Genomic DNA, 27,984 nt, shown 5'->3' on the forward strand with positions numbered 1-27,984 from the left:
ACGAAAAACTAATATGACCTTGATGACGTCATAAATGACGTCACGCAAGGTCAACATTGCAAAAGTGACGCATCTAACCTTGCAAGGAGTGCACCAAATCACGATTCTGTGTGCTTGAGATAGTTAGAGATCGTTCCCGGCGCCAGAATAGCAGTTTTCATTTTTCCCCATTGACTTATAATGGTGAGGTCACGAAAATGACCTGACCTCATATGACCTTTAGGAAAAATCCGAGATATACAAGTTGTGGGACTCATAATGGATACTAGATCCTGCAAGTTTCATTTCCCTGTGACATCTCCTCTGGCAGTGAGGGCGTTGCGAAGTTGCGACATCTGAAGACCGTGCAGAGGTTCACTTATGACGTCATAGGTCAGTGACCTGACCTGACCCAAAAATGCGGTTGGTGTCAAAAGATCGGGCTTGGATCAAAGGTCAGGTATGCCAAGTTTCAGCTCTCTATCGCCAGCGTGTTCGGAGCTATCGCGAAAAACCCTATGGGGGGGCGGCACCCGCCCCCCCCCCCCTCGGCCGGCGAGGGTTAAAATTATAAATTGCCATGCCATTCAAAGTTTCTATGTTATAAGGATGGATATCTAGTGATGGACAGGTGGACCACCTTTCACCTAAAAGTTGTCAATTTAATTTTGGCCATATTCCAACTCCATTTACAATAAATATCAGATATTGCAGTTGAAAGTTGGCTGCTCGGATTTTAGCAGTGTTCGTGATTTGGCCATTTACCCTACACCATGTCTATTTTAATGGATAATATGCATCAATAACATATTAACCATAGGGAAAAAGAAATAAATATCTAACCTGCATGTGACGGTTTCGGTTAGACAGAGACTGACGGGCAGCCTGAAAAAATCTTTCCACACAATGTGCATTTGAGACGTGGGATGTTGTCAGATTGGGAAGGAAGAGATTTGAAGTATTTAGCGGTCTACGACTCTGGACGTGGCATGTCAATGTTAGGTACCTATGTGAAGAATTCAAAACATTTTATTGCAATACAATTTGAAACTGTTAGGACTGGGGGGATAAGGATGAGGATTAAAAATATATTAAAAGGAAATGGAGAGGACAGGGACTCTGGAACCACAGGATAAGTTAAGGACAAAGGAAGTAGGAACAAGGAAAATTAAAACGCGAAAACAGCACGGTGCGACTGCAAAGAAAACGTTTTGCCAATAAGTATGCTAAGCTTTTATAAATCCTTATTCTACGTCTTTTGATTTTTTTGTGAGATGACGTCATTGAATATCATGCAGTATGGTAGATCATCATAAAATAAATCGGTTGTACAACACCAATTTCGTTTTAGTTATTATTTCATTTGAAATAAAACCACTTAATAATATTCGGTAAAATATTTTAAGGAAAATGAAATATATTAAATATGTTATGCTTAGTCTCTCAGGAGAAAAGGATCAACAAACGTTCTGCTGCAAATTAAACAATACAGCAAATTAGCTACTAATTAGGTAAGTAAACGTAATTAGCGAGACGAAAACGGCGCTTTTGTTTCAGTTATTTTTGTAGGGGTTTCAGATATTTATAGAGTTCAGTGGGTTGTTTCTGAGGAGATGTGGAGACGTGAATTATTAATTAATCACACTTTATTAGTATATAGGGCCTTGCACTTTATCATCTGGATTAAAAAAAAAACGTTTCCTGCTGAGTGCAGAAAGGTAGGTAGGTGCATCGCCAGGTTCTATCACCAGGATTGGAGGAGTTATAAGTTATTGCAGTTGAAAGTCAAAGTTCGCTGTTCATGTTTAGGCCCTCTTCTTTATTTGGCCATCTACCCCATATTGCAGTTGTGATGACAAGCAGTTTTCAGTGTAGTTTTGTGATCTTTGATGTCATCAATTGGTGTCATTATTTTTTGTCAACTAAAACTTATTTGAACTTGCCATTCAATCGACTCAATCATACGAGTCACTCTAATTTTCGGGAATCAAATCAGTCAACCAGTCGCTAAAGTCAAACGAGTCAGTCAACCAGTCATCTCGAAAAGTCAATCGACTCAATCCAATCAACTCAAAATACGCGTTGAAACAAATCAATCAATTCAATCGACTTGATTGGTATACAACCCTGCCCCGGAGTGGCTCCTTTCACATGACACAGGCTTCTACAGTCTGTATCTAAGGCCGTCCCTGGTTCTCTGGCTCTGTAACCGAGGGGTAACCACAGCAGTAACCAAACTGTAACCGAGCGGCAGTTAAACCACTGCCCTACTCTGAGGTTCGTTTTGTTCTGATGGTTCTGTAATCCGAGCGGTAGCCCTGGACATTATAGCTAGCCGGTAACCAGCTGGATACTCTGTAACCGTCCGGTAACCCTGAACACTCTCTAACCAGCCTGTAAGTCGGGACAGGCAAACCAGTAAGCTACTGACTTCTACTGATGACCGTTTTCGTATCGTCCAAAATAACTCTGGGTGCATTGGGTTGAGTTGAACTTGCTTGTTGACCTCTACTTGTCTTTCGTTTCACCAGTTCGTCTGCTTTACTGTTTATGAAGTGAGTGTTTTCTTTGTGTATCGTTAATTGTTCTTGTGTCATTATTTTTCAGTGGTGAAAAAAATGATTTATTTCTGTAGTTTTTATGTGTGTGATGCCAGTTTCATTTTTATTGAAAGCGTTGCCACCGTATGGTGACTTACTTGGCCTCACACACTTGGAATATTTCAACGCAAAGTATTTCATAAGTATATGGCAGGCATGGGCCTACCAATGGTCAACACTTTACAGTTGACAGTGCAATCATCGGATGGCGCCAGGAGACGTCGGTACCTCCATCTCGTGTTGGGTCAACTGTGTACAGGGATGCTAACGTATAATGTGCTTGTGCGCGTGTGCTCTTGTACTCGTTTGAGTGTCGTCGTCTCAATTTGCGCTCGATGTGTCCATTTGTGTGCGTTCTCTGCGTGTGCGCGCGCGTGGTTTCTGGTGGTGATCGGCCGCGGTGCGGCCGGTTCTGCCGCGGTGGCACGGCCGGGCATTGCGCCCGGGGCGGGCTGACAGGTCACCGCACAGTAGACACGTGCCATGACACGGGCGGTGTTTTTGCCATGTGATTGTTTTTGCAGCGGTTGTATGTAGATATGATGTTGATGGGCGGCGCCGTCGACCGCGGTAGTGTCGCCCCACAGTGCGTCGTTCCTCACGTGTATAGCCCCTGTAGCCGTCATACAAGTCAATACTGAGTACCGCGTTGTTTACTGGGGATGCCACGGACCTGCGGCTGAGGGCGGGGAGGCGGGGGTGGCCGGTCACTGCACTCGTCAGCAGCGCTCTGCCAGTGCCAGCAGTCATAACTGCCAGTGCTAGGAACCAGCGGCGCTTCCGCACCCGCCGACAGCAGGCCCTTTTATGGACACAGATCAGTGAGTCAGCACTCCCCCGCTCGCCCGCAGAGAGTTTGCTTTATCGTACGCGGCTCCAGGCGGAGCAGTTGTTTATTCGCGGGGTTTGGTGGAAGCTCTGAAAGTTGAAACAGTCATGAATGTCATGCGATCACCAACCTTCACCAACACCTATATCGATATGCAAAACGCAACCGATTTATTTCATCACCAATCCAGTGAGATTAGGTATATAAAATAAGTAAATATTGATTGTGCCAAAATTTGGTAAAATATCTGATGTGCCTCGACTGAAATGGCATCATTTGAGTGCCGATGCCGTTGCATGTTTAACCCTCGCCGGACCTATTGGTTTTCTACATACGCGCCGGCCGAGGGGGGGGGGGGCGGGTACGATCCCCCCTCGCCGTTTCGCCCCTGGTGGAGCTAGCGCGTCGCGGAAAAAACGAGCGTGTGCGCCGTTACGAGACGCAGAGATTGGTACCCGATTTTAAGGTCCTAGGTCAACCGGTGACCTCTGAGGTCAGGTCAAGTGCCCCAAGGTACGGTTCAGTTTTTGGTGAATAACTTCGCAAAAAACGGCCGCAGAGCGCCGATTTTGGCAGCATCGTGTTCGTCTCGCTCAGGCGCGTCGAATGATGTACTTTTGTCCGGGTCAGGTCAACTTGGGGTGTTGACCTCAGGTCAAGGTCAGGTCAGCACCCCCAGGTCACGAAGCTGGTCGAAAGAGGTCATGTCGCATATCATTCGATTCGGCAGGTCTTCCTGAGTCCATTGGTGGCTTTCCCGACTCGCTAGCTCAATTTGATCAAGAGTTATTGACGAAAAACTAATATGACCTTGATGACGTCATAAATGACGTCACGCAAGGTCAACATTGCAAAAGTGACGCATCTAACCTTGCAAGGAGTGCATCAAATCACGATTCTGTGTGCTTGAGATAGTTAGAGATCGTTCCCGGCGCCAGAATAGCAGTTTTTGATTTTCCCCATTGACTTATAATGGTGAGGTCACGAAAATGACCTGACCTCATATGACCTTTAGGAAAAATCCGAGATATACAAGTTGTGGGACTCATAATGGATACTAGATCCTGCAAGTTTCATTTCCCTGTGACATCTCCTCTGGCAGTGAGGGCGTTGCGAAGTTGCGACATCTGAAGACCGTGCAGAGGTTCACTTATGACGTCATAGGTCAGTGACCTGACCTGACCCAAAAAATGCGGTTGGTGTCAAAAGATCCGGCTTGGATCAAAGGTCAGGTATGCCAAGTTTCAGCTCTCTATCGCCAGCGTGTTCGGAGCTATCGCTAAAAAACCCTATGGGGGGGGGCGGCACCCGCTCCCCCCCCCCTCGGCCGGCGAGGGTTAAGTAATTAAAAACTGTATTCAATCCATCGTTTACCAAAAACAAAACGTTGACTGAATCCGAAAGGAATTCAATGGTGTTCATTTCAACCTCTAGTGACAAGAGAGTCGACACCTAAAAGCACCAGCGCCTTTCGGAATAGGACGAATGACCAGCTGGCTAGGACGAGTGACCGAAGGGCTGGGATAGGAGACCCGAGGGCTGGGAAAAGAGACCGGCGGCCTGAGACGAGGAACCGACATGTTGGGACGCGTTACCGATAAGCTGGAACGAGAGATCGGAGGACTGGGACGAGAGGCTTGGACTGGGACGAGGGACAGATGGTGTGGGACGAGGGACCGGCGAGCTGGACGAGGAACTGCAACGTGCTGGAACGAGGAACTGGCGGCATGGGACGAAGGACGGGTCGTTGAGACGAGAAGAAAACATCGGCACTGGCTGCATCAACCCACGTCCCTGGCCAGGTGAAGGAAAATTCGGGGACCACTTGGGCCATTTCCGTACCGAGGACCGCCTATGCGGTTGGATCCGACTTCCTATTACCTCCAGAACCAATGGTCTTATCGAGCCGTGAGAGGCGGCCTTTGCAAGCTTTCCACGAGACATCCTAAGGGCATTCTTAACCCTCTGTGCAAATTTGATGACTCTACGTGAATATTAAGGGGGTGGGGTTTGGGTGGCATAAGTGTAAAATTTCGCTAAAACACGTTAAACGTGTTTCGCCGGGCCCGGGTGTAACTCCAACCACCGCGGAGCCCGGGGGTGACAATATTTACCCCCTGTCTAACTCCGTAAATATAGAAGCCATGGAAACAAAAATGGCACTAAGCGAAAGGCCTCTACGAGGCAATTCTAGAGCACCTAAAAATTTTGACCTCAGGAGATCAATTCCATGGTCAGAGGTTAAGGAGGTCAAAAGCAAAAACCCGTCACATGTGTAGTGATCTCAAACTGATGAGATCCAGTAAGTGTTCCAGAGGACGGTACGATGCATAAAACAGGTTAAAACGGATGAGCAACGATAGAAGAGAATCTGAGAAATCCGTTGAAGTGCTTAAACTTTTAGGTTAAGGTCAAGATTATGCCTAAAATTGACCTCAAACTTCGCACTTTCGTACACCTTGTACACTAATTTCCAAAAAGATTAACCCGCGCCCCACTGGGGTCTGTGTAAAACGCGCCCTACTGGGGGGGGGGGAGGGCTATTCATAGCCCCCTCCTAACTCCGAAACTACTGGGCCGATCGTCAACATTCAAACGGCATCTGATAGCCCCGGAAAAACTGCCGAACGAAACCGAATTTCATTGACCTCGAGGTCACCGATGACGTCACAGGTCAGGTCAAAATAAAAATTATTGATGTTTGGCTTCTTCACATTTTAGGCTTTGGCTGCCGTCTTACAAGTCAGATCAGGCTGATTTTTGGTTTACACACTCGTGAACAGATGCTTTAGATACCTACCCTGAGGGTACCAAACTTGTAGGTACTTTGATTTTCAGGTCAGGGTCAGGTCATCACATGTCACGGAAATTTTATATCATAAATCGGTCAAGTGACACTTGTATTATGGTCCATTTAGGCCATAGATTTCGAATTCGGTGTCGCCTGTGTCATTTGAGGCCATTTTCATCTGAATATAGCTGAGGTCAGGTCACTTTCAGGTCAAAAAAGGTCAAATTTCAAAAGTTGAAATTTTTCAACAAAAAACGTGTCTATCGGATGCATGTTTGAGCTCAGAAACACGATGGCGCTATTTATATTGACCTACGATGTCAAAAACGCACTGAAAAATTGATTTGAAAAATTTATAATTGTGAATTTTTTTGCAATAATGCGTATAACTTGGCCATTTTTGAAGATATTTAGCTAAACTTGCTAGAGTAAGTCATAACCATGTGTTCTATCACGTATATTCCAGTTTTTTTCGCAAAGTAAAAAAAATTGAAAAAATATAAAACAAAGTTTTGAATTTTATTATATATGATTTTCAAAATTTTCAAAACTTTTGAAATTCCGAGATAGCAGTTTGATAGCGCAGTTTATTCTCAGTCCTCTCATGCAAAGAAATTGGATGTAGCTTAAAAACTGAGCTCTTGGGAGCGATTGCCGTGGCTCAATGCTTTGTGTCGTAATCGGCCGAACATGACGTCACTCTGACGTCATTTCCGGCCGACCTATGGTAGCTACGAAGTTCAAATTTTGACAAAAAGTGTCAAATTGATGAAGCCGAAGGTACTGAAAGTTTGGCGTGGATGCGTAAAGTGTTTTGGAAGTTATTGCAGAAAAACGGGAGGGGGGAGGTTATGAATAGCCCCCCCTCCAGTGGGGCGCGGGTTAAGCTCTAGCTTCACCGGTCAAGTTATCAGCAAAAACGTAGTGTGACGCCATTTGACCTTAGTTGACCAGAGGTCAGTTTTACCAACAGAAAAATAGCCGCCTGCCGGATTTTTTTTTTTTTTTTTTTTTGTTAAAAACCGCTTCACATTCGGAGCTTAACGATAAAGCCCTATCCGCTTACGTGCCCGCTTACGAGCGCGCTTACGCTCTTCCGGCAGGCGGCTTTTTTTGGTAAAACTTGCTTCTGACCCTAGCGTTCTTGCAGGAAAAAAAACGTAGTCACGTATTGATCTAGTTTGAGATAGTAAAACACAAGAACGTTGAAATGGACCGGATATCTTTCATATATTTTTACAATTGGAGCCGTTCAAAAATGTCCCCTTATAAGTTTTCATGACCTCTAGATGAACTCAGGTTAGCCGAATTAAAAAAAAAACGTAACCAATGTTATGTTACGGCACTCAACGAGCTTACCACATCCTGCAAATTTAAATCAAATCGATACAAAATTCTAGGATTCATAAAAAAACTAGTGTAATTTCCGTGTTATTTTAATAATATACCGGTTTTCGTGCCATGGTGACCTGACCTGAGCTTACTGGGACTCAAAACTCCCAGGGCGGGCGTCAAATATGTAGATGCGCCAAAGAGTGTATCAAATTCGGTGGCGCTAGGTGTCACCGTGTTAGCCCTATTACGAAAAACTTCCTCATTCTGATGCCGCTATATTTTTCGAATTTTACTCTGACCATGTGTTCGATGGTGCCTCACTGTTAACGTATTTCATGTGATTGACGGATGCCTGATAATTTGCTCTCGCGCAAAGACACGTGGATGGAAAATAACGATGAATGGGAGATGGTTGGAGAGAGAATAAAGACAGTCGGTTTTTGGAGAAAGTTAAACGTCTTTTATATTCTATTTATATTTTATATTACAAGCTATTTCGGCCTTTTTCCTTGTAGGTATATACGGATGGCAAAATGGCTCTAAAGAAACGTAAAGCTAACGATCACCATGACGAGTATAACGACACGATCGATACGAACGGAATAGTGGATGATTGTTGCAAGGGAAATAAAAGACATGGGAAAGGATGCGAACCTCGGTGGATTCAGGCTTCGAGAAGAGCATGACTTCAAAGCCTGTGAGTCGAGGGTGAGCCCGCAGCGAACGGCGGCAGCCTCGACGAAGACACGCTTCTAGTTCTACAGCGGCGACGAGTGCAGCTGGGCGCCCACTCGGCCGTCCGCAGTGTCGGTGACTGGGCCTGTGGAGGTACTCGAGGAGAACCCTATGCAGTGAGATGGCGCTCTGTGTGCCTGTCATCTCAGCATGAGTGGCGTAAATGTGACAACCGGATTTCTGTCCGACAAGAAGTTTTGTGGAAGCCTTCGAAGGAGCTTGGAAGATTATCTCGTGGTGATGTGCCAGACTCTTCAGTGGTGCGGTTAGATGCCGAAGAACAGATGGGGAAGACGGTGCAGATCCAGGGTTAATTAATTATCCAACGGTGCCTGAGTATGTCCGATGGTGACAGAAGCCAGGCAGAGCTCCAGATTTGGATCGTCAGTGGTGACTGCCATGCGACGACTCCTTGGCATATTGGTGACGTTCGAGGCCGCAGCGACTTTGGAAGTCAGGGGGTGGTGTTTAGGTGCAGTAGAGGATGTTCGGCACCGCAGAGTGAGTGACCCTTGAAGGTCAGGGGGTGGTGTTCGATGGTGCCTCACTCACTGAAAACAATTTAACCCAAGGCTGGCGAGTAAACCGGTGTTTTGCGGGTACCCCTATCCGCAACCATTTTTAACCACCCTCCCAGGAGTACAGTAAGGTCCCATTGCAGTGTAGTCGTCCCTGCTCTCAGCGGACTTATTCGCTGACAGCGAATAAGTCCGCTGAGAGCAGGGACGACTACACTGCAATGGGACCTTACTGTACTCCTGGGAGGGTGGTTAAAAATGGTTGCGGATAGGGGTACCTGCAAAACACCGGTTTACTCGCGGGCCTTGGATTGAATTGTTTTCAGTGCTGTTAACGTATTTCATGTGATTGACGGATGCCTGATAATTTGCTCTCGCGCAAAGACACGTGGATGGAAAATAACGATGAATGGGAGATGGTTGGAGAGAGAATAAAGACAGTCGGTTTTTGGAGAAAGTTAACCGTCTTTTATATTCTATTTATATTTTATATTACACCATGTTAGTACCGGTATTTGTCACCTGGTCACGGTAACCTGACCTGAAACGACTGAAACCTGAAATTTTCAGAGGTTGCGCCAAAAGAATGCTTCAAAAGGATGCCAAATTTATTGACACTACGTCCTGCCGATTTGACGTTATCCACGAAAAGACTCGATAGTTGCATCACCCTCTCCCTCCCCCTTCCTCCCGACGGGCGAGGGTTTAAAAGGTGTCACACTCCGTCGCACACCTTTTGACCTGTATTGGTTTGTAAAAGTTGGCATACAAGTGACAGCTGCACTTGCATGTCGCACTTATTGTAAATATATTTTTTTTTTTGTAGGCGAAAAAATATAATCTAAAAGGTGCGTGACTTGTGGTTTCGCTTTAGAATTATCAGAAATTGAAACAGATGACAAGGATCTGAAAATTGGAAGGCCAAAATTTATGGCATCATAGACCACGGCATTCGTTTTGTTTATCATGCTGGTACCTATATATTTCGACCTGCGCCTGCAAACTATCAAAAGTGCCTGAGGGTGTTAAAACGCGTCATTTCTTCTATTCTTGCATCGAACATGAATACTTTGACGCGAATTTGGGTGAGATGGTGGTAACGAAACGGTATCAAGACGTTGTGTTTTAAAGCTTAATTATTGATCAACCGGGCAGCTGTTCAAGTGCAGCTGAGCTGCACTTGAAAATGATGTTTTCATCCTTGTCCAGTGCCTGTTTTGAAAGATATCATTTCCCTTCATTCTCATTTTTCGTTTTATAATCCTTTCAATAAAAAACTGTTCAACATATTAGTCACCCTAGTCCAGTAGCGGCGAAACACCTTCAAATAAGGGGGGGGGGGGCACTGTCGACTTTTGGTCCCATTCTTTCCATGCAACGCCCATAGGGCTAATGCTAAAATGCCAAAATCAAAGAGGGGCACGGTGCCCCGGTGCCCTCCCCGTTCCGCCGCCTATGCCCTAGTCCCTGACTAATTAGACCCCACAGAGGTCAAAAGTGAAATTGCCTTATTTAACACGAACCACACGGGAGGACGGTATCATTTGCCTTTCGAGACGTCCCATGGTCCCCCTCCAGGCTATTATAAACGCCACCTAGCGCGCCTAATTGCACCCAGAATCCATTCCTAAGTACATTTTCAAATCATCCAATTACTTTATCCTCGAGTCTGATAGAAATAGAGTCGAACCAGTGGCCCTTTTATCTCGGACACTTTGTCCCTCTCCCGTCGACGCCGAGTGTCGATAGCGCGTGGTCTGACCGCCGGCCCCCGAAAGGCTTGAGATGTGGTCCCTCGGCGGAGACGGCTGCGGTCGGAGCGCCGCCGCCGCCGCCGCCGGTCGGCCGCCGCGGCCCGGCAGGTAACGCCGCCGGGTCGCCATGGCAACCGGGCATTCTCTGTATTGATTGGCTGGCGTGGCGCGTTTGCACGGCGCCCGGCGCCGGCCGGAGAGGGCAGCTCTGGCCGGCTGCTCGGCGGCTGGTCGGGGCTGGGTGGGCTGTCTGCCGCCGGCACTCGCTGGTTCTGATTCTGGTGCTGCTGCCGCCGTGCTAGCCACCACCAGTGGAGGGATGGCGGTAAACAATGGCAAAAGAGACAGACCTCGAAATTGAGCTTCAAAGAGATGTACATTATTTTGGACTCCTGGAATCCGGACTGATATTTGGTTTTGTGCCAAAATCGCTCAGTTAACCCTCGCCCGCACATGCCATTTTCCCATCCTAGAACGCACATGGGGGGGGGGGGGTTGCCACCCCCCGCGCCATTTCGTTCCTGTTGGAGATAGAGCTTAGCGGTAAAAACCAAAAAGATTCTTTGGGAAGAGACGAATCCAATGATACCCAGTTTCACCTTCTCAGGTCAGTCATTGACCTTCCAGGTCAGGTCAAACTAAGAAATGTTGCTGTTTTGGGTCACCGTTGGATATTAAGTGCGCTGCTTATCATATACCGATGACGATGCCGTTTTCTGGTGCCAAGCCAGCTAGAACCTCTTTGTCACACTACCCAACCAGATTTTTGCTGCTGAGGTCATTTTAGGTCAAGCTAGGTCAAGGTCAATTATATGTGTTTGTATGTCTGTGTGTGTCTGTGTGTATACTGATGTGTGCACCGATTGTTTATGTGTCCATATTACCTACATGAAATCATGATCTGAGAAGCTTTTACCAAAAATGCAGTCAAAAAACTTCACAAAAAGTAAATTCAGCTTGCCTAAAACGCAATTATCTTAGATGACCTAGGTTGACCTTGACCCTGACCTTGACACCTGTACATCGTCGAACAGCATGTTCCATGACAGGTGGGAGGTAAGACTGGCAAAAAAGGCCGAAATCAAGGTGTCAAAAGCTCACAAGGCCCATAGCAAACGCAAGATGTTGAGAATTGGCCATTTGGGTCATGACATGACCTGAAAAACAAGGTCATATCTCCGAAACCAAAAATCACAGAAACTTGAAATTTTCAGTGGACATCAAGAAAGGATAGAGGAGCAGCTATACGAAAAATCAGCCTTCTAGCTTTAAAAATGTCGAGTGCCAGAGCAGAAAGACTACCTAGGGGGTGGCAACCGCCCCCCCCCCCCATGTGCGGGCGAGGGTTAATTATGAAGTTCTATAACTCAGTATATCGAGCCCACCAAAACCATGCCGTAATGGACTGAGCTGCAGAAAGGACCGCAATCGTGCATGCAATATTGTCATGAAATTTTAGAAAAACTTAAATTTCACCTAAGATGTGATTAATTGTTTATGCCATTCACTTGACCCATGAAACCAACAATTTCCCCCTGATGGAACAACAATGGAGTACCTATAAGCATAAGATGTAAAGGTAAGATAAGTGAAACCGTTCGATAGTGTATTTAATCTGATAAATCAACAGTCATTTCTCATTAGTTCAATCACACGAATTTCTTGCAGCGGCCTTTACTTGAGGGGAGGGTGGAAGAATTTTGTACGCAGCAGTGACGCTCCATCTCCTTCTAAAATAAACATAAACACTTCTAGATAAACAAGACAAGCATCTATTTTAATCATTTTTTTATAACGACGTAACATAAATGTAACCCTGAATACTTTAGCAGTCTCCAATAACAACCGCTGTATAAGGTTAGAAAAGGACCCTTTAGCAACGATAAACATGGAAAACAATTATATGGCCCTTGTGATTGGATATGTGTCTGGGACTGCAAGAAACGCAAATGTGCTTTGGTTTTGAATGTTCTACCACATTTCGATTTAGTACGAGCTAATAATGTGACCAAAATCCACGTCCTCTGCAGACAGGTGAAGCCCCCCAACGGCTCCTTTTGACGGGCAGGTAGCCAGGTAGGTAGCTGATGAAACCTATGACTAGTCAGCGGGAACTGGACCGGAACTTGGAAGGTGATCCGCAGTATCAGCCCAGCGGTCCCAGTGCCCCGGTGAACACCGGATCCCTACTCCGTGGACGCAGGCGTCAGCAAAACGGGAACCGTGAGTTGAATCAGAGCACGGAACGCCGCTGGCAGTGATGGCCGATCCTGGCAGGCAAGGAAACTTTTCCTTTTGAATGCCAATAAATATGCGGTCGGTGGATGAAATAAAAAAATTCGGAGCTGTCAAAAATAAAAAAGGAATCCAGAGAGAGAGAGAGAGAGAGAGAGAGAGAGAGGGAGAGAGAGAGAGAGAGAGAGAGAGAGAGAGAGAGAGAGAGAGAGAGCGAGAGCGAGAGAGAGAGAGCGAGAGAGAGAGCGAGAGAGAGAGAGAGAGAGAGAGAGAGAGAGAGAGAGAGAGAGAGAGAGAGAGAGAGAGAGAGAGAGAGAGAGAGAGAGAGAGAGAGAGAGAGAGAGAGAGAGAGAGAGAGAGAGAGAGAGAGAGAGAGAGAGAGAGAGAGAGAGAGAGAGAGAGAGAGAGAGATGGCTGTCCTTGTTTTCTGTCCAAAAAAGTCAATTTTTTACAATTCATAACGTTTGTGTGTTAAAGTGACAGATATCGGCCATCAGCACTGGTGGATCCAAAGAGAGACTTAGGGCATTGGCTTCTCCCATAGCGTCAAAAAATGGCGAAATGCTTCCACTTTCCTCATATGCTCTATTGAAATAAACATTTCTAGCTCAACAGCAACTCAAAAAGGTGTACGAATAACATCGGTAGAATTTCTAAAACTGGGAAATTCTTTGGGAAAGAACGCATAAGCAACCGTTTTGGGATCCATCAGAAGGTACAGACTACAGTGTAAAAAAAAACATACATTAAATTGACTGTTTAGCGTCCCATGCTCATAACTGCGTAGCATAATTTCGACTTCGTATATGCGACACATGCCTACTTTATGACAGGACTGACAACAGAAACATAATAGGCAAGCACTGTCATGAGACCTGCGCTAGGTCATGACGTTCAATGGAGACTGAAATACTTTTTGAGTGGTCAGATGTATAATCCACCACTCTCCGAACGTCTTCAAACGGAATCAGCTAAGGACACCTATGAGTCCAATACAATCTACATCGACACAAACCAGCCCCTCGCCTCCCGCTGCTCCCAACGTGGTGCCCTGCCCTGCTCCGTCCTGCTCTTGCTTTGCAGGTCTCGTGCTATGTCATCGAAGGCTGCTATCCCTGCTCAGTTTCGGTCCTAGTCCGCCATCAGACTTCCGGGACCAGAACCACAGGACCAGAACCAGGACCAGGACACTCTCGGGGGACCAGAGTGGCGTGCACCATTCGCATGATTGACAGGTCGGCTGGCTCCCAGGCCAGTGCACACCGGCAGCAACAATTAAAATTCATACGAGCCGGGCGCGGCCGGCTCGCTCGGCTGCCGCCCAACAATCGTCTCATTACGGCATTGTGGCCGGCCGCGCGCGCCGCCGATGAGCGTGTGTCAGTTCATTTGTTGCCGGTCGGACCAATTGGTCAGCTGACAATGCGATCACGTGACCGGCGGCGGCGGCACGCGGCCGGGTCACGTGCCGCAGTCCATTGGGGGTCGTCGCCGGCGCCGAGCAATGACAGCGATATCGACAGAGGCGCGTGCGGCCTGCGGCGGCGGCGGCGGCGGCGGCGGCGCCGGGACCCCTTTGGAGATCGAGCAGACGGAGTTTGCCATTAGGCGCACCCCACACAGCGCCCGAGGGCCGTAAAAAGATTTACAAAGCGCCGGCCGCCGGCAGAGAGCGGCCACCATTCGACCTGCGGATGTGGTATTGTTGCCGCAAACCCATTGTGGCAGTTTCGAGTGGAACGGATACACAGCGCATATTAGTGGCAACTGAATACCGCGAATAGTGCTGATACATTGGCCGGAGGCCACAACTGGGGGCCTCCGTGCAAGGAAAAATGTGAAAAGAATAAAGAATGAATAGGAAGTATGGAACGAGGCAGATGGAATGTATTCAGAGAGGATGGAGAGGAGACTACGTTTAACTCATTAACGACGATAATTCCGTGGGCAAATTTCGGCAGTTTTTCTTGATGCCCTGTGCTTCTACATGCACTAGAAATGCACATACGGTGTATTGAAAAATAAAAATATTTTTAGCATATATTTCTGGACTGGCAACTATAGTTGCCACTCGGCGTTGGCGTAGTCAAAAATTGCCGCTATCGTAACTTTTCATTAAACAAATACTAATCGCCGGGATGCATTGAATCTATTTATGTCCCAACTTATCCCCCACGAGCCTTAATCCAATTTCCAAACAGAAAAAAGTGGTTACGCCACTTCAATATAAATTTTTAATAAGATAATTACGTCTAAGTAGTGGAATCTACACTATGCCCTATGGTATAAGCCTGTAGCCTGTGCCCAAAGCAGCTGCAGTCCTTGGTATCCAGGAAACACAGTTCATTTATCCATCAATAAGTGTTTTTCTGTACCAAAGCAGATGCTCTTTACCAGTCCTTTTTAACCATTTATCTTGACATGCATAAATAAAATCTGCTCGAAAACAATTCAACAAAGAATGCATATTATCTCATACGTAGTTCTCACCAGATCCCTATTTACTCGTACATGGTTGATGGCAGGTATACCGTCCTATCACAAAACTTTCTACCGGGTATGATACATTTGTAAAAACTCGGGGTACAAAGCAACTCGATTATTCATGCCTATTTGCGAGCACGCTGATTACAGGCCTACCGGAGCCATGGAATTGTATAGTATATTTCTGATTCCCGCATACGTACGTACTTCTGCTGTCCTTACCTAACCAGTAAATCCGTTCGCCTTCGAATGTTTTTTAGACTGTTCGGACGAGAGTCTGGACAAATTGGATCCCTTTCGTGATCACGACTCGAGCACACACTGGCGGTTGTACTTCAGAATAAGAAGGGGGATATGTTGATTGACGAGTAAAAGTGGTGTAAGTACAAGGCGACCACCACTACTTGCACTTGAACACATTCCACGTGTCATAAAAATATAGTTCAATTTCATCTAGTTTAGGACAACTGAACAGGCCCACATATTTTCTACCACCTGAATCCCCATTTCCTCGTTTCCAGCTGGCAGTGCCAGGAATCAGCACTGCCCCAAGTCAGGCGATGTCTCGCCTTTGGTTCACAATTTTCATTCAGTCCCATGAGACAACATCAGCTACGTGATCGTAACCTAAAGTTTCGTGTGCTGTTATCCTCGCACGAAACCCAAAGCACAAAGCCGCCTCCACCGTCTCATTCAGCTGAATCACCAGCATCTGCTGTGAAAGTTCAGATAGCAAGCAGCTTCATCGGAATCAATTCGGTATCACGACTGTGTCAAGGTCATAATCGGCGTCAATGGGAGCTCAGCGGAGGAGGTGGGGGAGCTTTCGTTTATGGGTCCCTGTTTGTAAACGTCATACAGCGTCTTTACGATGCTAAAAACTTAATTTGTTGATGCAAATAGGCTTAATACCTACGTGCCCCTCCAAATTGAAACACGAGCTGGTCACACGATTTAGCATCATGGCACGGTGCCTGCAGATGAGCATGCCTGAGTTTGGTTATGCATACTGCAAGTGGCGCGACTAACGAACGCTAGGAAAAACCAGCAAAGCATAGTCTTCGACATAGAAAGCGAGAGCGACTCTGGTTTATCCAGAAAGGTGATAGGTGATATCACACGCAGCAGGGTTTGAAAATTCTCGTACCTAAACTTCTCGGATTTCGGTTTGTTATAAATGCATTACTGTGCAATCGTAGGCAATCTTTATCGTATAAATGCCGTTTTAGTTCTCTTTCTTTACAAAGAAAACGAAACAAAATCGGGCAAGTCGGACTCTGTGAGCTATGAATGTCCGTAATGTTTCCTGCATCCGCCAGTGGAGGAACAGGGAAAGAGAGCGAGAGAGAGAGAGAGAGAGAGAGAGAGAGAGAGAGAGAGAGAGAGAGAGAGAGAGAGAGAGAGAGAGAGAGAGAGAGAGAGAGAGAGAGAGAGAGAGAGAGAGGAAAGAGAAAGCGAGATTGCATCCCATTCCACAAAAATATCTTCAGTAGATGATAAACATAAACAGATTTAACAATGTCGAGAATAGACCAAGAAAACAATGGATGGGGGTAGGGTTCACTATGGTAATGTATAGACATGCATGTATTTTTTAATTAATTTCTACCTTAATTGTTAATTTATTTGCAAAAGTCCATGTAACTATGTCCCAAGGTATACACGGGGACAGTCTGGTTGAATAACATATGTTTCGTTACAGTATATCCGTAAATACAACTATTTAACTATGAACCGCTCATATTTTTGACTACGCCAACGCCGAGTGGCAACTATAGTTGCCAAGTACAAATCTAGTACAAATAACTACAAATGAGTAGAGTGCTTTCAAGTTTTGAGACACTGGTAGCCTGCCTACATCCTTTCTGGATCAAAATAAGCCGAAAATGCTCGGAAATACCGGACACTCTGGAAAAACAGCGTCGTTTTCTTCGGGACCGTCAAGCCAATATGGCGGCCGTCTCTGCAACGTCTGACTATTTCTTGATTTGTGAAGCATGTTGCGCACAGGACGTGACTAAAACCGTCTGATCATGATGAGAAGGGACTATGCTGATTAGGCATCCCACAAATGCTGTTCTGACGTCATTAACTTGCCTTCAGCAGTAGGTTTTTGTAGATGGCAACTATAGTTGCCACTCGGCGTTAATGAGTTAAGGAGAAAATATGAAATAACTAAATTTCCTTACTTTTACGCATGAAGCAGTAGCTGGCACAGATCAGAGTCCTACCTTTTTGTGTGTGGTTCATTCTGCGCTGTTATAACACCAAAAGTGCACATTACAAAAGTTTTTCCCTACTCTGATAAGTTTGTTCCCATACCATTGCATAAATTTAATGCGACTGGGGATTATTTGCATAAGTTATGTTCCTGTTCAACCACCCAAGACAAGATCATGACTAGGGGTGGTAAGTTTTGACCACGTCGTACCTGTCGTGTCCCCTGTCAACTTGTCCGTCGCTCCCCGCTGCGTCCTGGCCCTAATTATACTAGCACCTCGCCTGGGAGCGCTGATTGGAACCCTGTTTGCTACTGTCTGGACATGGGCGGCGGTCTGTCACCGCCCTCGGGGCCCCCAAAACAGCCGAGTAATCAGCTGCCGAAAAGGCTAACCCCGGCCAAATCCCCGGTCAGCCGGTTCCATTACCTCAGACTAGACCTAGACTGATCATTTGCCGCCACGACCCGACCACCCAGACCACCCGCGATCTTTTCTGACCACTCAATCGATCATTCCCAGTCGTTTCTACACACCACGACCGTCGTCGACTGATCAACTGATCTCCAAACTTTGTCACCTTGTCTTACCCGGAATTCTCTTTTGGTCAGTTATCAGTCTAATCCGTCCATTCTGGGTCATTTTTCACCCTATCCGGTTCGGTTTTCGGCCCGTTCCGCCCTAACTTGTTGGTCCGATTAAAGTTCCGTCCATTTCTGAACCAAAATTCATTTCCCATCCAACTAGAGCTTGGTCCGATGCCCGTTCGGCCCTGCCTATACGCGGTCATTTACCCGTTCCACCAGATCCGATCCTACTCGATTTCTGTCATCACCCCACCGATTCTGTTCGGTCCGATTCCCTCCCCGCTTGCTCCGATTCCCGTCCCGTGCGCTCCGATTTCCTCCCCGCCCATCCTACCCTCGTCCTGCCATCGTCCCCTGTCCTACACCGCCCGACCCCCGTGTCTGAATGTTTACTGAGGAACCGAACGCTTCTGACCTTGCAAATAAACAGGCCTGCTGGGTCAGGACAGGAGGGTTTCTGCCCGAAATCGAACACCGTGCCCGGTGGGGGATGGGCCGGGGAGGGAGAGGGAGGGAGAGGAGGGTGGTCCCGGCAGAGTGACAGGGGCGGTCGGGAACGTGCGACCGGGACTGTATGGAGATGGATGGCGGAGGTGGTGCCGGCAAAACTTCACGGTGGGGCTCTGGGTGAGGCTGAGAAATGTCTGAAGAGACTGGCTCACAGAGAAATGCCGACTGAGTTCGTGAAGACTCTGTAGTGATGATAGAGCCGATGGTAACGGACGATCACGCTGCATACAATTTGCATTGGCTTGTCCACTGGTTATAAAAAAAAACATTTCCCAAATAGACTGTCCTGCGGATACTCATGGCTGATCACATGCAGCCACAAACAAGTTTTTTATTAGAGCTTTTGTCTGCTGCGGCCTGCGCTTTGGGGCATCGGTGAGCAGATCGTAGTGAGTGGTGACTATGGCCTCTGACTGGGACACCAGACCATGACACCAGACCGTGACACTGACCAGTGACCTGTGACACCAGACCGTGACTCCGGCCTATGGCGCCTGTGTATGTACCCGTGAGTGCTATAGTCTGCCGATCTCGACCACCTGATATTTACGGCCCCGTCTCGGCGCCCGGTCGCTGGCGCCGTCTGCCGTCCACAAATGACCGGCACCACCAGTTTTTGGGAGCTGGGACGGCTTTTTCTGCAGGCTCGTGATCGTCCAGCTTCTGGCTGGCTCCAGTCAGTCGGATAGCTAGGAACGGGGACAAGGTACCGCATCTCCCGGCGCTGAGCTAAACCTCGACTTCCCCTCAGAGGATTAGCCGGGGGCTCATACTACGTGGGAACATCTGGGAAGGCTCCAGGAAGTCTGGGAGAAACGGTGGACCACGTGAGAGCCTATCGAAGCTCCGAGTCTGTGTTAGCTCCACTGTGGGCTCAGCGCGTGCTCAATCTTATTGATATAGGGCTTGGTTAGGCCTAGAAGGACAAAAAATGTCCCCTTAGGATTCAGTCCAGTCCTATATAGTATTCGATGGTGTTCAAAACGTTCAAACTCCAGTCGCTCCCCATTCATTTCTGATGGGATCGAATTGGATTGAAGCAAACCCAAAGGTTTTCGAGTGATCCAACAGGAATCAGTGCATGGTTCAGAAAGGCCCCAAAGGTTTCCCGAAGGACCTAAAAGGGTCCTGCAGTGTCCTATATCACCCCGTATGACCCAGTGATGTCCCGTAGGGTCCCAGTTGCTGTTATGCATGTTCTGCATGATCAGCATCCTCGTGCAGTTGCCGCGGCCGCGGGGGTGGTGGGCGGGTCGGCTGGCCGGGGCGGGCGGCGCCCGGCGCCGATGCCGAGTGGCTTTTTGCGGCCACTCTCGGGCGCCTCGGCGCCGGTGTGGCGCGACACAGACAGCTACAATGAGCGGCGACATGGCGCCGACAGTCAGTAATAACATCAGGATCAGACTGGTCGAGCCGCCGCCGCCGCCGCTGGAGAGCCCAGTGACCGCAGTCCGGTGGGTGACCAGTCGCACGCCTGGGTCGCACGGTCGGTGGGGAGATGGTGACTTGTGGTCGGTGACTAGGCCACAAAAGAATGCATCGCACGGGGGACATTGAACAGACTTCAAGATTGGAAGGAGCACTGAATAGAGACTGCGTAGTGGATAGGCATTGGACAATCCACAATGGAACTGCGAGACATGAAACACACACAAAGTTGCAAGCATATCCTGTTTCGAAGTAACTACTCCGCCATTTGATAAGAAGCCAGTTTGTTTTGAATTACGTTGAAGCACGAGGCATGCAAGGAATCCTGCCCCACCAGAATTCATGTCATGCATGCATCGTCTGACACTTGTCCGCTGTTCCATCACCGGCTAAATCGGCCGCGCTCCGGCCACCCAGCGTTCAGAGATCGCCCGTTCTCCCACCCTTCTCTCCTGCTGCGACAGATGTTACCGTTTCTCCACCACGCTGCACTAACCCGGCCCGACTCCGACCTCCCTCCCTCCCCTGTTTTTTCGAGGTAATTTTTAACGCATGGTAGCCGAATTGATCAAAATAAAGGGATCAAAGACCCAATGAGGCAGAAAGAGTGGCGGCGTTTTCTGCGCGACTGGAGCCGCCTTTACCCCTTCTGTGGAATCGCACGATATGTGGCGCAGCGACAGGCGGACCTAATAGCGGGACCTGCCAGTAGGCAGTAGTTAGATGAGACAGTTCTGTTCAGCACCGACTGGCGCACTGACTGTCTATGATGAAAGAGTTGTGCTGAAGGGCAGATGAATGCAACTTTTATCTCTTTCTCACTATATGTGACCTTCTTTCATTCTTTACTACTCCTCTACAAGAGGAGGTTATGATGTGAATTAAAAGTTTCTTGCTAGGCAAGCTCGGTGGCTGTCAGAAGCAGTAGAGGCAGGTTTGGTGGCAAAGCCAACTGTCATACTCTTTTTGGTCAAATTAGGTGCATTCAGCAGATAGTGCGTCGTGAAAACGGCTAATATCGAAGAAGGAGCGAACTGCAAGAGACCCGTGTGAACCTATGTCCCTTTGCCGTCGAGGACAGCCATGGCCAAAAAGTGCATCGATGTCAAACACCACATTTGGTAACTGAGCCACAAAGGTATCATTTCCCCAGACCCGGAACTGATCGGTGCCTCAGCTTATAGATCTGGGTCCGTTTCGGCACTGCTACCTCAGCCCCAGACCTTCACCGGCCGGCGCTGCTACACCGCAGCCCCCAGACCGTCTCTGGGCGTCCCCCGCAGCCTGCCCCCTGAACAAACACGGTCGCCGAGCGTGAGCGTGACATCCAGTCCGGGCCATCTCGTCTGTCATCGCCACCGGGTGTCGGCAAACACGCCCCCAAAACACACAGGCACACGTCAAAAACACGACCGTCACCCGCGCCGACCCACTCGGTTCAGCACAAAGCACCGGCGGCGGCGTCCAAAAACTGCAGCGGTGTACATGGAATGTGTTTGTGAAAAAGCATATTTGCTGAAGCCATCCTTTATCATATGAAAGTCTCTCAAATCTCAATCGCAAACCCAGACCGCGACCACTCAACCACTCTAAAAAAGGAAAAACTCAGAGCAGGGTTGTATACGACTCAATCAATAGCAATCAATTCAATCACGACAAATTTGGGAAACCAATCAAATCAATCAAGTCAGAACAGTTTTCGGGAATTGATTCAATCGACTCAAACGCGACAATGAAAGGAATCAATCAACTCAATCAAACGACTCAAACCAAGATATACATTAGGTTTTTTGCCCCACCAACTTGGAAAAGTGTCCATAGCAGTCTGGTGTACCTACCTACCTACCTACCTACAGAAGAAACATAAAAATATTGTCATTTAAAATTATTAATTGCCATGCTATTCAAAGTTTCTATGTAATAAGGAAGGATACCTAGTGATGGACAGGTGGATCATGATATTGAGGTTCAATGGGTAGAATTGAAGCAGAAGTTTCATTTAATGGGTGCAAAATAACCCAGTAGTTGACTTCAACAAACACCCCTTAACCCAAATCACCACCTTTCACCTAAAAGTTGTCAATTTAATTTTGGCCATATTCCAGCTGAGTCATCAGGCCATCTACCCCATGTAAAGCCCCCGTCTGTCTCTTATTTGAGTTATGCGGAGCTCTTCTGAATTGAACCCTAAACATAATGAACCTAGCTAGGTTTCATGCCACACTGACACCATATGAAAGTGTTGAAAATGTGCTACAAATTTGACAACTTCATTAGGTATGCTTTATGAAGACAGCAGGAAAGCAGGTAGGTACCTACTTACCTGCCTAGATGTGTCACTGGCTACCAACAGTACCAACGAAGGTAGATAGGTTATATGTGAAAAATTCAAAACATTTTATTGCAATACAATTTGAAACTGTTAGGACTGGGGGATAGGGATGAGCATTAAAAATATATTTAAAAGGAAATGGAAAGGACAGGGACTCTGGAACCACAGGATAAGTTAAGGACAAAGGAAGTAGGAAAAGGAAAATTAAAAAGCGAAAACGGCACGGTGCGACTGCGAAGCGAAAAAACAAAGAAAACGTTTTGCCGATAAGTATGCTAAGCTTTTATAAATCCTTATTCTACGTCTTTTGATTTTTTGGGAAGATGACGTCATTGATTATCATGTAGTATGGTAGATCATCATAAAATAAATCGGTTGTACAGCACCAATTTCGTTTTAATTATTATTTCATTTGAAATAAAACCACTTAATAATATTCGGTAAATTATTTTAAGAAAAATGAAATATATTAAGTATGTTATGCTTAGGCTCTCAGGAGAAAAGGATCAACAAACGTTCTGCTGCAAATTAAACAATGCAGCAAATTAGCTATTAATTTACGTAAACGTAATTAGCGAGACGAAAACGGCGCTTTTGTTTCAGTTATTTTTGTAGGGGTTTCAGATATTTATAGAGTTCAGTGGGTTGTTTCTGAGGAGATGTGGAGATGTGAATTATTAATTAATCACACTTGATTAGTATATAGGGCCTTGCACTTTATCATCTGGATTAAAAAAAAAGTTTCCTGCTGAGTGCAGAAAGGTAGGTAGGTGCATCGCCAGGTTCTATCACAGGATTGGAGCAGTTATTGCAGTTGAAAGTCAAAGTTGGCTGTTCATGTTTACTTTGTTTAGGCCTGTTCTTTATTTGGCCATCTACCCCATATTGCAGTTGTGATGACAAGCAGTTTTCAGTGTAGTTTTGTGATCTTTGATGTCATCAATTGGTGTCATTATTTTTCGTCAACTAAAACTTATCTGAACTTTCCATTCAATCGACCCAATCATACGAGTCACTCTAATTTTCAGGAATCAAATCAGTCAACCAGTCGCTAAAGTCAAACGAGTCAGTCAACCAGTCATCTCGAAAAGTCAATCGACTCAATCCAATCAACTCAAAATACGCGTTGAATCAAATCAATCAATTCAATCGACTTGATTGGTATACAACCCTGACTCAGAGGTAAGCCTCCACGTGGCCATTTTCATCCACAAAAAACGGCCACTCCAGACACTCTGCCACTAGCACGGCACCACCATCGCCAGCATCACCACAATCATCACTACACACCACCGTCACCATCACCAGACACTATGACCACGACCACACACCACAGCCGCAGCGGCAGCAGCGGTGTCGAGCGAGTCAATGTGTCGGTAGTAATGTGATGTGCGGGCCGAGTCATTAGTCAACAGGGTGCTGCTCGTCGACAGATGTGGCGCTTGTGCGGCGTGCGCCACAAATGAAGCGGAAGTGAATGAGCCGTGCAGCATTGGCCGCGCGGCTGGAAAGGCGGCACGAAATGCGACGTGAGTGCGGCATTCGACACACAGTGGCCGCCGATAGGGGCAAACTGTGAGCTTCAGTGCTCACCCTTGTTTAGCGAGAGAGGTGTCAGGAACGGAAAATTCGCCGATTACAGCAGCATCTCACATGCTCGACCTTCGAATACTTATACCACGCATTTTTTTTTCTGCGTTGATATCCGATATTGGTGGTGCCATACTACGTGCATAGGTATGTAATTTGATTCATGGTACCAACCGTCACGTCTTTGTTTTGTTTTTATAATGATGTAACATTCATATTCATTTTTCTGTCTTTTTTTTGCCACTTTATGCTCATTTTGCTCATGTTGGAAGTTTTCTTGTGAGTAGAGCTCAGCCAAATTAACACTGCTCTCGGTCATGAAAAATTATGTTTTTATAACAATTTTGTAAAATAAAATGTACATATGTATGTACTTGCTATAGGTCTACTGATATAAATGTTCTGTACCTATATACGTAGGTACTATCGGTAAGAAAAGGACACTGGGAAAAACTAAAAATACGTGTTTCTCTTTGATTTTTAGCCCGCGCACCTACAGGGTAGGGTTAAAAATCCACCCCTGAGATTTTTCGTAAATAGCGGAAAAACCGCGGCAACGAAATTTGAGGTCATTCATGGTAAATTGGGCCATTCCGACGCGTTTTAGTGAAAAAAAACAGGGAGTTGATTTTTCTCCAATTGACTTATAATGGGGAGGTCAATAAAATGACCGACCTTAGGTCATTTTCCCTCGCCGGCACAGTCCATTTTGCGTCCTTCGACGGCACAAGGGGGAGGGGGGTACGACCCCAACCTCGCGTTTGGCCCCTGATTGAGCTAGAGCTTCGGGGGAGAAACGAGCGCGTTGCCCGTCACGAGAGGAAGCCGATGATATCCAATTTTAAGGTCGTAGATCATCGGGTGACCTTCCAGGTCAGGTCAATGACCCGAAAATCGGAAAAATCGGGACCTGTTAGAAAATCGTAAAGTGTGGCTGTCATAGGGGTTTTCGGGGTGCTGATCACGAATATCGTGTTACTTTTGATCAGAGATGATGTCTTTAAGCATTTAGACCAGATCGGGTCAGGTCAGGTCAGGTCAACCGGTAGGGGTTGTGACAGGTATTCATAATACGTGTCAACCGCATCTGATAGCTTCGTAACATGTTACGAAGGCACCAAAACGACTTCGTAAATGTTCAAATGGTTGCTAAACTCGAAATCAGCTCCAAAAACTAGCCTAGAAACATGTAAAACTCGAAAAAGTAAACCGAGGTCATTAAAGGTCAATGACCTGACCTGACCTTCAGATGACCTTGACACCCACCCTAATGCATGGGAGCAACATCAAATCACATGTTTGAACGTTTGAAACCACGAAAAGCTTGCAAACGCGCGGCTAATGCGAGCCGACATACGCCGAATCGCGATTCCGGCCAAACATGGTCTCGGAAAAGAGGTCACAGGTCAAAGGTCATTTGGGTCAGGGTCATAAAATTTTCAGGGTAGGTGTAAAATGAATCAATGCGAGAGGACTGAAAGTTTCGTCGCGATCGGCTGCTTTTTACGCGAGTTATTCGCGAAAAATATTAGGGGGTTGCAACAGCCCCCCCCCCCCCTGTGCCGGCGAGGGTTAATATAAAACTTCCGAGTCACTGCTGAGTGCTGGAATTCGAATTTTTCGTCAACAACTCCCAATCAAACTGGGCTAGCGAGACGGCGAAACTATCAATGGACTCAACAAGACAATTGGGGGACAATTCGATCAATTTCGTGAACTGAGCGGCCTTGACCTGACATGCCAAATTAAAGGTAGTGTGCCAGCTTTCCTGGACCGTATGGAGTTAATGGCCCAGATAAGGAGAACCGGATTTTTAGAACTTATCCATACCTTCAAAACTCATGGAAACGTCTTAAATTCTTCAAATTTTGAGTACCCCAGTGCGAAATTCGCCCCGACGGGTTGTCGGTCGTACCCCAACCACATTTCACACCACTATGAACAATAAATGCACACACTGAAATCGCTATTACCGATATGCTCATCCAATCAAGTTTCGATAAACCCGTTCATCATCAGCTCCTTCGGTTTCGAACACGCCTGTTAGGTGGTGCGGTAGACCACGCCCAAAGCCAGGGCCCCGGTAACGTGAGGTAGCCGAGTCAGGGCAGCGTGCGCTGACCCAAGCCGGAGCCGCGCGTCCTCCCGGTGTCATGTGATAGCCCGGGGCTGCCCGCGGGGATGCGGTAGACCGCGCCCAAAGCTGCGGCCCCGGCTTGGGTCAGCGCACGCTGCCCCGACTCGGCTACCTCACGTTACCGGGGCCCTGGCTTTGGGCGCGGCTTCTGCTCATACTTTGTGGTGCGGTGGTGGTGCGTCGGGCTGCGCGCTCTGACTTCGGCCAAGAAAAATGCGTCAGCTGATCATTGTCATTTCTGCCACTTGCGTGTGGTGAAATGGGGTCATAACTTATAAGACGGCTTTTTCATATCAATTATTTTACATAAAATCATATTTCAAACCATAAATAATGTTCGACAGCCAAATAAAAGAAACAATACCAATACAGGCTTACAGTTTAAAGGTAGTGTGCCACCTTTGAAAGATTTCCCATTTTATTTTTCCTAGGATAAGAAGCTTCTGTTTTTACCTAATATCGCAAAAAAAATCAAAAATGGGCCTGGAATAGTGCCTTTTTCGCCTAAAAGTTTTTCGGTTTTTAGATATGTATAACAACTGTAGTGGGCTCACCTGCAAACAGGCGTCGGGCAACAATCGCGAATGCGGCGCACTTGTGACAATAAGCAAAGGTCATGATAGTGTTACGACCATACGACGTACGGGAATGAGTTATCAGCTGTCTAATCGTAGACAACACAATGTCGAGCCTTAAACTGTAAGCCCGTATTGGTATTGTTTCTTTTATTTGGCTGTCGAACATTATTTATGGTTTGAAATATGATTTTATGTAAAATAATTGATATGAAAAAGCCGTCTTATTAGTTATGACCCCATTTCACCACACGCAAGTGGCAGAAATGACAATGATCAGCTGACGCATTTTTCTTGGCCGAAGTCAGAGCGCGCGGCCCGACGCACCACGCGTATTTGGAAATTCCGACCTCGACGAGCATCAGAAGCCACCTAACAGGCGTGTTCGAAACCGCAGGAGCTGATGATGAACGGGTTTATCGAAACTTGATTGGATGAGCATATCGATAATAGCGATTTCAGTGTGTGCATTTATTGTTCATAGTGGTGTGAAATGTGGTTGGGGTACGACCGACAACCCGTCGGGACGAATTTCGCACTGGGGTACTCAAAATTTGAAGAATTTAAGACGTTTCCATGAGTTTTGAAGGTATGGATAAGTTCTAAAAATCCGGTTCTCCTTATCTGGGCCATTAACTCCATACGGTCCAAGAAAGCTGGCACACTACCTTTAAGGCTCGACATTGTGTTGTCTACGATTAGACAGCTGATAACTCATTCCCGTACGTCGTATGGTCGTAACACTATAATGACCTTTGCTTATTGTCACAAGTGCGCCGCATTCGCGATTGTTGCCCGACGCCTGTTTGCAGGTGAGCCCACTACGGTTGTTATACATATCTAAAAACCGATAAACTTTTAGGCGAAAAAGGCACTATTCCAGGCCCATTTTTGATTTTTTTGCGATATTAGGTAAAAACAGAAGCTTCTTATCCTAGGAAAAATAAAATGGGAAATCTTTCAAAGGTGGCACACTACCTTTAAAGCTCTTTAACCCACGCCCCAGTGGCGGTCTCAGCCAACTTCACCCTAGTGGGGGGGGGGGGGAGGCATATGTAACCAGTACGATACCCATTTCATGCAAAAATATCAACTTTGAAATTTGACCTGATTTGACCTGACCTTGACCTGACCTTCACCAGAACGTAGCCTAGGCTGGCCCCAAAGGCTGCCTGACCCACATAATCGCATTTATCATGTAAAATGGACCATAAAACATGTATCACGCGTCACTTTCATATTGTGACCCCCAGTCACCTGACCTATGTAACATGACCTGGTATCAGTGACCTCAGATAGCAAAGTATGTGTATGACGAACAGTCTACCATCGATTACTTTCACTAA

The sequence above is a fragment of the Amphibalanus amphitrite genome, unplaced genomic scaffold (genome assembly GCF_019059575.1).
Source record: "Amphibalanus amphitrite isolate SeventyFive unplaced genomic scaffold, NRLGWU_Aamphi_draft 000043F_arrow, whole genome shotgun sequence".
Taxonomy (NCBI): domain Eukaryota; kingdom Metazoa; phylum Arthropoda; class Thecostraca; order Balanomorpha; family Balanidae; genus Amphibalanus; species Amphibalanus amphitrite.